The following is a 9,515-nucleotide window of genomic DNA, read 5'->3' as shown; positions in this document are numbered from 1 at the left end:
GAGACTCCTATTGCTCCTCTTAAACATATGGGAGAAGAATAGGGGTACTCAGATATCCCACTGAACCACTCCAAAATGCACAGAGGGCCAACAAGGAAGTTGCATGTGGCTTGAGTTCTGGGGGCTGCACTGTTTAGGGAACACTGCAGGGAGGGCATAGGTTAAACTCCTTGAATGGTGCACAGAATTTGCAGTGACTCTGATGGTGCATTGAGAACCTACCCACAAATCCCTTGAATGTGCTGATCAATGCATGGGGGTTATGCATTGAATTGATGCACATTCTGAATGCATGAAAAGGATAACTTAAGCAGCAAGTATTGGCTTGTGGTTCCCTTAATAATATGGCTGAAAAGGAGGAACTTGGGGAAAAAAAGCAGCAGAAATAATCAATGAAGGCGGAGATTAGGAAAGGAAGCTGGGGGGGGAGAAGCAAACTAACAAAACCACCTGAGACAAAGGCAGGTATTGTTGGGTGCAACGGAGGGAAATTGCTGCAAAGGCAGCAGGAGCAGGGTGATCAGATGTCCTCTTTTTCCAGGACATGTCCTCTTTTTTAGCCTTGTGTCCTGTCAAAGAACTTAAATCTCCTTTTCCCTGTGAGTGGCCCCTGCAGGCAGTGCAGAGCCTTCTTGCAATTAATAAATAAAGGCCCAAATCCTAACCAACTTTCCAGCACTGGCATAGCTGTTGCATCCTGCAGTTGGGTGGCAGTCATGGAGGCCTTCTCAAAGTAAGAGAATGTTTGGTGCTGCAGTGCCCTGATGTCGGTACTGGAAAGTGGGTTAGGATTGGGCCCTGTATGTACTAAATTCTATGCAATATAGTTTAAAATTTAATAAGTAATATAGTGTTTAAATCAAATATATGAGCGTCTTTAGCTTTCATTTGTCATGTCCTGCATTTTGGGGTGCCTGGTCCTCTTTTGGGGTAATGACATCTGATCACCCTGCCTGAGCAGGAGAGAGAGGTGGTGGCGGCGGCTGGAGGGGTCCAGGAGCTGCTCTTGTGCAGGGGCCCCTTGTGCTTTGAGGAGCAAAGGCTTGCAAGTGCAAATGCAGCATGTCAATGTCACTTGTGTGCTCCCCAGCAATCAGAGTGCAGGTGGGGAGGCTGGAGGGGAGAAGCCAGGGACCTATCCCAGGTGGGGAGGCGGGTGAGGCAGAGCCCCCCCTACTGCAGTCCTTCAAAAAGCGCTGCAGCTGTGGGAGGTGTGCAAGAACTCAGGGATGTGCAAGTGGGTGGGTAGGCAGAGCCTCCCCACTGGAGTCCTTTGGTGTGTAAGGAGTGTGGGGAAGCAGGTGAGGCTGAGCCTCCCCACCAGAGCCTTTTGAACAGCGCCTAGCCCTGGGAGGTGCGCGAGCCCCCACAACCCGCGCGCAAAGCGGCGCTTGGCGAAGAAGCCCGGTGGGGAGGCTCTGCCTCACCTGCCTCCCCGCCCACCGCGCGTCCCTGGAGAAGCACTTGCAGTCCTTCCCCCGCCTCTCCCCCTCCGGCTGAGTTCATTCACTGGGATTGGTTTCAAGTGACGCCATCGCTTTATTTTTACACCGATGACCTCATCCCAGCAGCAGCCTCAGCCTGCAAGTTGAGTGACCAGCAAAACTCCTCTCTCTCTCTCTCTTTCTTCCTCCCTCCCTCCTCTTCCTCCTCCTCCTGGCTTGTTTTGTTCCCGACACTCACTGATCCGGCGTGTTGGCTGCCCTGCTCTAAGCACACCAGCGCTTGGGGTGATCTGCAGAATAGCCCCCTTTCTCTTTCTTAACCCCAGATCATCTCCGAGGAGGAAGAAAAGGTTTGATTGCTGCTTCCTCCTCCTCCTCCTCCTCTTCCTCCTCCCCCTTTCCCTCTGCTCTCCTCCTCGGTCCCATTTCTACCCCTTTCTCTGAAACGCAGGGGGGGCTCTGACCCCCCCTCCCCAGGAGAACCCGCAGCAGTGAGATCTGGCTTGGAAGGAGGGAGGGGGAGAGAGAGCCTGGCCCAGGAGGGAGAAGAGGAGGCTGGGGTGGCTCCCAGCCCAGTTCAAGCCCAGGAGTTTGAACCCGGGAGAAGGAAAGAAAGAGGGGGCAGAAAAAGTAAGTGTTTGGCAAGAGTCTGGGGAAGGGGTGTCGAGGATGGGGGGGTCCTCTCCCCTGCATAAGCCCCCCCTCCTGATCACCCTGGGATGTGCTCAGGGGCTTTCTCTTTCTCTTTCCAAAGCAAATATGCAAGGCATAAAAGAGTCACCCCCTCCCCTGAGAAGACCCCCCCTCCGAGACCATCCTCCATGGCTGCAAAATCTCTCCACTCCATGCTTCTCCAGTTGTTGGCTTGGGCACCACTTCCTCCTCCTAAGGGTTACATTGTAAGACAGAGTGATCATGCTCTTATTTCTCCCCCCCCCCCCCGTAGGCTTTGGGGGTGGAGGGAGAAATTAGCTGGGGGTGTGTGGGGAGGGTGGCTTGTCTTTGGAATGTTACATTCTTACCCCCTCTGTGGAGTCTCCAGTAGGTTTCTGGGGGTTCAGTGGCTACTTTTTAAAGGGAAATTTTACCTGCTCCAAAGCCATGTTGATTTGAAGCCCACCTGTCTCCTCTTAAGTGCAGAGGTGTAACTAGAGGGGGTGCAAGGCACTCAGTTTTGCAGGCACCTGAATGTGTCCCCTTCAGACCCATTCCGGGCAGTGGAAGCAAACAGAGACAAATGTGAGGAGGCAAGGAGGTGAATGCCTCTCTTTTGCTCCCCACCTAGAATGGCTCTGAAGGGGAGGGGGCAAATCACTTTCACAGCACATTCAGGCACCTGCAATACTTAGTGCTTTGTAGCCCCCCAGCTATGCCACTGCTCACATGGAATAGGAAAGAACTGAGTAGTTTGTGGCAGACACTGTCACAAGCCAAAACATCATAGCGGAGATGGTGTCTTTTAAAATGCTCTCCTTTTTGCTTTTTAGCCTTTTTTGGGGAAAGAGTACATATAGTCATCTGTCTCTCTAGTTTTAAATGCTCTGCTTGTTTCAAAGCTTATTCAAAGAGGAAGGAACCCTGTAGCCTCCTGCACTGTTAACATTTTTTGATAAAGAAAATAAGGGAAGGAATTTAAAAGTTTTTTAAAAGTCACCTAGGTGGTTTAAATTAGATGAGGTTTTATTGATTGTCTTGGTAATGTTCGGTTTCTTTGTCTATCTCCTCTGGTGCCGTTCTCCCTCTCCCCATGTTTGTGCTCTTATCAGCTATCCAAGAAGCAGGAATTTGACAGATGAAGCCTCCCAACTCAGTGTGAGGGAGAACTACACCTGCTGAATTTCCACCTGCCATGAGATTGTTATAGGAGCTATGCCCAAATCACCCCACTATTCAACCTGAGTGATTCTTGCTACCAACCTCTTTTTAGTAAACTATTAGGACTTGATTTTAAATAAAATGCTATAAATGTCTGTCTTTGGGGTATCTGTCAGAAATATTGGAATACTTGTTAGAAGATTCTGTAGTACTATAAAAAAAACACAAATGCTTAAAAAAAAAACTATGGCTAGTTATACTTTAGAAAGTTTTCTTTTTTTCTGGTTGATGGTGTTGATGATTTTTGTAGGCCTTTTAAAATAAACTGCTTTGGGGGAAAGGAGATCTCTTTGACCTGTTGACATTTTGCTGAGTAAGGTATATCTGAAATTTTTTGCAAAATTTGGACCCAGAGCAGGGAGTTTTGCACCGCATATCCCTGACTTCCAGCAGCACAAGGCCCTATTCAGATTGGTTCTCTGGTGCATTTTGAGAATGCTCTACACTGTTCCATTTGCCCCATATCACAAGTGGTTTGTGTCAGGATGACACATCAGAATCTGAAACCATGTTTTGAAGGGGGTTTGCAAACTCCAGTTTAAGCTAACTATGGTTTGCTGTAGCATCTGAATTCATAGGCTGCTGACAAGCCACCATTAGGACAATTGCTCCATGTCAAGAGAGTTGACATGATGGAATGAATTTTTGAAACTGAGACCCAAAAGGATGGCAGGCAACTCTAAGCCATACATCTGTAAGGTCAAATGGTGGCGTGGTTTTCAGCTGTGCTTAGCAGAATCATGGTTTTGCATTGCATCTGAAACTAGCAAGTGGCCATTAAGATAACTTTGTCACATCATGACTAAGGTTGGGACAGCCCACAGTGTTAAGTAGCAGCTAGCCCACTTGACAGGGCCAGAGTTAAGTATCAAGTAGAGGGTGAAAGGCAGAAAGTGTGTGCAGGGATAACTTATGCTCACATACTAAGGGACTTGGATAAACAACTGGATATGGAGTGAGGATGCCTGCATTTTATTCTGAGTTGCTCACTGCCAGAGTGAGTTAACAACCAGTGTTCTATAGGACCTGGTGATCAGTTGACAACATCCAGACAGTGTCTGACTGCATCCACCCTAGCATTGAAACCTAGAGGGCACTTTATGATGTTTACTTGGTCTGACCAAGGCATGGGTGATGCAGGCAGAAAGGTGCAAGAGACTGGCCCCTGGGACACCTGGTTCAAGATGTTGACACCCCTGTGTGTACACACACACACTCTCTCTCTCTCTCTCTCCAGTGCCTTCTGGTGAGTACAACACACCAAGTGGGGATTCCTAATCAAAATTAAGCTATCTACATTAGCAGTTTTCAAACAGTAAACTGTAGCACATTGATGTGCCACGAAATGTCTGCAGATGTGCCATGGGGGGTTTGGAGCACAGCGGTTGACAATCTTCCAGGTTCTGCAGTTCTATTTCTAGGGCAACTGTTGGTAGTAACAAATTATCTCTCCTCCTTCTTCTTCCACCAGCAGAGTGGAAGAGGAAGAGAGATAGACATGCCCTAGAAACAGAGCTGCAGAACCCAGAAGAGTCCCCTGGAAGTCAGAAGTGAATCACAAGAAGTAGAAACCATAGAGGTCAGTGCGCTTGCACCTTCTCTCATTCACCATCCCTATATATCTGAGTAGCTTTGTAAATAGGCACTTGACCAGTTGCCTGTGACAAGTGTGTCTGAAGGATCCCTCATGTAAATTCAACTTTGTTCTTTTGGCCATTTTATGTTCAAGAAAAGTCTAACATTAAATACACATAAGATTAGAGGATAACAAACTTTTTTTCTGAGGGCTAGTAACTTGTATAAACTTATTTACAATGTATGGTTCAGACACAACAGTAATACTGTAGTAGCAGAAGAATTTGCTGTTAGTTATGCAGTGCAGATTCTGTTTTCGATTTTCCAAGGATTTGGCCTGTCTACATGATCATAAATGGCCAATCTGAAATGGGCACCATGTTTTTCAAGTGTGTTGCAGGCAATATTTACAGAAGGATCTCAAGAGGTAATAGGTTCCAATACAGCTGATTAAACATCCAATGACTTTCCTTTTTTCATATGGAAATTAATTGGGGAAATAACTGCTGATAAAAATGCTTCCAAAGTAGCTGTTGCCTATCAGTAGCAATATCTCAGAGTCATTGTTGCTGAACTTCCTTAATTTGCTGTATGAGCTCAAACTGTTGACATGATAAACAAATTATAATACAGAATCACAGTGTTTTTTTTGGGGGGGGGGGAAATGCAGTCTGTGTCCCAGCTAGTACATGCTGCTGTTCCTTGTAAATTGTTGGGGCATCTCTTTCCTCCTCCATGGCAGGCTTTGTTCAATTTTGGTCACCCTATTTCAGAAAAATAAGTAAAGCAGAACTGGGAAAAGTTAGAACTAAGTTAGAGTGTTTTCTGTAGTTGATTGCCAGGGTTCTGAGTGCTTCAAGTGTATAAATGCTCTGTCCTTTCAACAATGCTGTAAGGTCTGGTGTTTGTTATCCTTCTGAGATATTATCCTCTTGTCTCTTTACTTTGTAGTTCTTGTTTTATGTTTTTGTAAACTATTTTGTGAAGAATAATTCTTAAAAGTAGTATCTAAATAAACTGAAGACTGATGGGATGAAAGAGAGAGAGAGAGAGACTCTCTTACCTAAGCATGTTGTTTAGCTAAAAGGACCAAGGTCTAAGTTGCCCACTCATGTCTTTAGCCACAGCACTGAACCAGCTCAGTATGGTGAAGGGCAAGACAAATCCTGAATTTGGGAATACCTTCCTTGTGAGTCTGATTGGAGGATTGTTTTGTTCTGGAACAGTGGCTAGTCCCTTGCTCATACCTTCTTTCTCTTCTCACTACAGGGCAGTGATTTTCAACTGGTATGCCACTAAAGGCCCACAGGTGTGCCGTGGGAGTTTGGAGCACAGCAGTTGAAAATGGCTGGAAAAACCCTCCAGGTTTGAGTCTGTTTCTAGATCAAATGTCTGTAGTAATAAATTGTCTGACCCTCTGACTCCACCAGTAGAGCTACTCTGCAGAGCTGGTGGAGGAAGAGGAACAGGCAATTCGTTACTACAGACAAGTTGCCCTAGAAACAGAACTGCAGAACCTGGAAGAGTCTCCCAGAAGTGACATCACAAGCGGTGAAGATCACAGAGGTCTGTTTGCAATGAGAACATTGAAAATCACTGCTATAGGGTAAAAGTTAACCCATGAACCAGGAGAACCTGCATTTTTTTTAACCATAAAGTCTCCCTATTCCAGTTCCTGCTGGTAAAACTTCTCAAAGGGGACTATCTTCTAGGATAAGCGAGATTCCTAGTTTGTTGTATTTGTGTAATGGAATGGGAGAAAAGCACAGGCCAGAGAGCACCCAATTAATAAACAACAGCAATTTGTAAGATGAAGAAAACATTTATAATGTGTGTGGTTGACTTCTGGATCTCCCTACCATAGGCTAAGTGCCAGCCAAAATAACTGCAAGTTAAAAAAGAGCTTGGCAAATTAACAGCGACTGTCGCTTATATGATTAGGACATGAATTGCGGTGTTTAAAGGCTATCTAAATGTGGGTTGTGAGGAGATAGGAGTGAATGACAGGGAACAGAATTTTCCACTGATGCATTCTAAGAGTTGGCTATTGTTGCATTCAGGACACTGGTGACCTAGGAGAGAAGCGTGGCCCATATGTTAGTTGCACTGGTATTAATCCATAGTAATGCTAGGAATATGGATAGGTTTGAGTAACCTTGACTGGTATATAAATAGTCTGACCCAGTGTAAGTGGAGATAGTTACTCTATATGTTTAGTAACAGAAACCCAGTCCGAGCAGCTAGCAAGCGCTGCCTCCTTGAAATGTTGCATGTCTATCTGTAACCCTAGAAAATCACGCTTCTTCACCTGACTCTTTGGTGAAAGAGGCCCCATGTATTATTTTAATAATAATAATAACAACAGGTATTTACCGCCTTTCTTGGTCTTTATTCAAGACTTTATTCAAGGCGGTTTACATAGGCAGGCTTTTATTTAAATCCCTTATTAAATAGGGATTTTTACAATTTGAAAGAAGGTTCTTTCTTTCAAGAACCACTACATTCAAGGTGTTTCATTCCGATTTGGTTTCACATTCTGGCCTCCATCCTCCCACGCTCAGAGCAGATGGAATAGCTCGGCTTCAGCTTGTCAGCTGCTTCAAGGTCTCGCCATTCACGGTGCCGGTGGCCTCGAACTGGCGACCTTGTGGATGTTATCTTCAGGCAGATGGAGGCTCTACCCTCTAGACCAGACCTCCTGGTTCTTTTCAAGACCAGACCTCCTCTACCCTCTAGACCAGACCTCCTGGTTCAATTTATTGTAAAATTTTCAGACTTTTACAATACAGTATATGGAAAGCAGGAGTTCTGCTGCAACCAGAAGGGATAACAAGGCCTTCACTGATGGTGCTGAGTCCAATATGCAAGGGTCACATACTTAAATAGTGATGCTGCTTAAGCTGTATGCAGCCCATATGTTGGAAGTTTTGTGGTACTGCAGGTGTGTCAGTATTCTCGATACACAAAATGAAGCAGCATGGGTCACATGCATGGATATGTGGCAGAGAGCCAATCCCTTGTGTATGTTTTTCAGTTACTGGGGATGTGTTTCTCTCCACCTGCAAGGTAGTAGCAACAGGATGCAGGTATCCTGTGTACTCCCTGAGGTATCTGATGGGCCACTGTGAGATATAGGAAGCTGGACTAGATAGGCTTTTGACCTGATCTGGCAGGGCTTACGTTCTTAGCTCCACTTCACGATTGGCAAATGCCAGTGTACCAGTAAGCATGGTGCAGGGCTGCTCACTTCTACCCTTCCTTGGTGTCACTTGCCCCCTTAGTGCCAGTACAGGAGCTCAGTCAGTCTCCCATTTGCTCAGATCTTCCTAACTGGACTTATCAAATGTGGTTTTTTGAGTTACCGTCACCTCAAGGCTCTGTCGTTGCCCACTTGTGTCCTGGGTCCATCAATAATCCTCTTCATTTTAAAATGGCTGCTTTCCCCACAGCTGGTAGGTAGCACAGGTGCACAAACCCTGGGTGCTTCTAAACCATACAGTATTTGACATCCATTGCAGGATTCACATCTCATACCCACCTGCGTGGCTTTATTTCTGAAGTTTCTGTGGTCATGTGCAGGCAGCCAGACTGTATTTATGGTAAATCTTGAACTTAACAGACGTTGATCCAAGGTAGCTGCGCTTCAAGCCCTTTCTTTCTTGCAAACACAGCAAGGGGGGAGCTGCTTCCCCATGGTATAACCCCACACTGCAAAGGAGTGTGTGTTAATATCGCAACTACATGAGTACGTTATCTGGTACTGCATCAAACTGTTTGGGCAATCTCTAGCCCAGGATGGTCTACTCCAGGGGGGTGTCAAACGCATTTCATACAGTGGGCCAAATAGTATTCATGATGCCTGCTGAGGGCCAGATGTGATGCTGTTAAGCAGGTCATGACAAGAAAGAAGTACTTTTTTCTTGCTTAGGAACTCATTCACTGCAAATGTCAGAAGAAAAACTATGCAGATCTTGGTCATATTTTCAAGATATGGGAGAGCCCAATTATCACGTGGGTCGCCCTTTCAGCAGTGACACCTTGGCACAGCTCAGCAGCTGATGGTGGTGCTGGGAGGGTCCGAGAGCCAGATAGAGCTTCGGTGGGCCTCATCTAGCCCACGGGCCTCATGTTTGACATCCCTGGTCTACACTGACTGACAACAGCTTTCCAAGGTCTTGGTAAGAGATGGGCCTCTCTCAACCACGCTGTTTGAGACCCTTTTTAACTGGAGATGCCTGGAGGCTGAATGGTAAGCCAGCATATGTGACACTGTAGAACATGTTTCCTGCTTAAATGGGCATGAAACTTAAGGTGAGCAGCTCCACTTACAATGGCCGTGCTTTTTGGTGCACTAGTGAGTTTGTAATCATCTTGTCGTCATTTAAACCAGAGTGTGCCTTTTTTAGTTTTAGCATATGAATTATTTTGATTGGGCTAACGAGGATATTGACAATGCACACCGCTGTGATCATTTATGTTAAAGCAAAGCAACTTCGGGGGACATTTTGAAGAGAGGTGCAGGAACCAACTTCTTTCCCTTCCTGCTGCTTTTCAGCTCCTTTCCCCTGGCCTGTGGAGTTCCTGGTGTATGTTTGGAAGGGGAACCAACCTATTCTGTGT

General features: G+C 45.9%; 1 protein-coding gene across 2 annotated transcripts in view; it reads left to right on the top strand.

The window, feature by feature from the left end:
* The first annotated feature begins 1,655 nt into the window (after window positions 1-1,655).
* Window positions 1,656-9,515, top strand: part of DUSP16 (dual specificity phosphatase 16) — a 51,204-nt gene continuing 43,344 nt past the window's right edge. The window contains exon 1 of one of the 2 annotated variants that reach the window (XM_066632643.1): window positions 1,656-1,795. The gene's annotated coding sequence lies outside the window, so the exon portion shown is untranslated. Of the gene's footprint in view, window positions 2,076-9,515 lie in introns of both variants that reach the window. The other variant, XM_066632642.1, reaches the window with a different exon arrangement.

Source organism: Tiliqua scincoides, chromosome 6 (assembly GCF_035046505.1).
Source record: "Tiliqua scincoides isolate rTilSci1 chromosome 6, rTilSci1.hap2, whole genome shotgun sequence".
In the NCBI taxonomy this organism is placed as follows: Eukaryota; Metazoa; Chordata; class Lepidosauria; order Squamata; family Scincidae; genus Tiliqua; species Tiliqua scincoides.
This window is presented reverse-complemented; position numbering and strand designations above follow the sequence as displayed.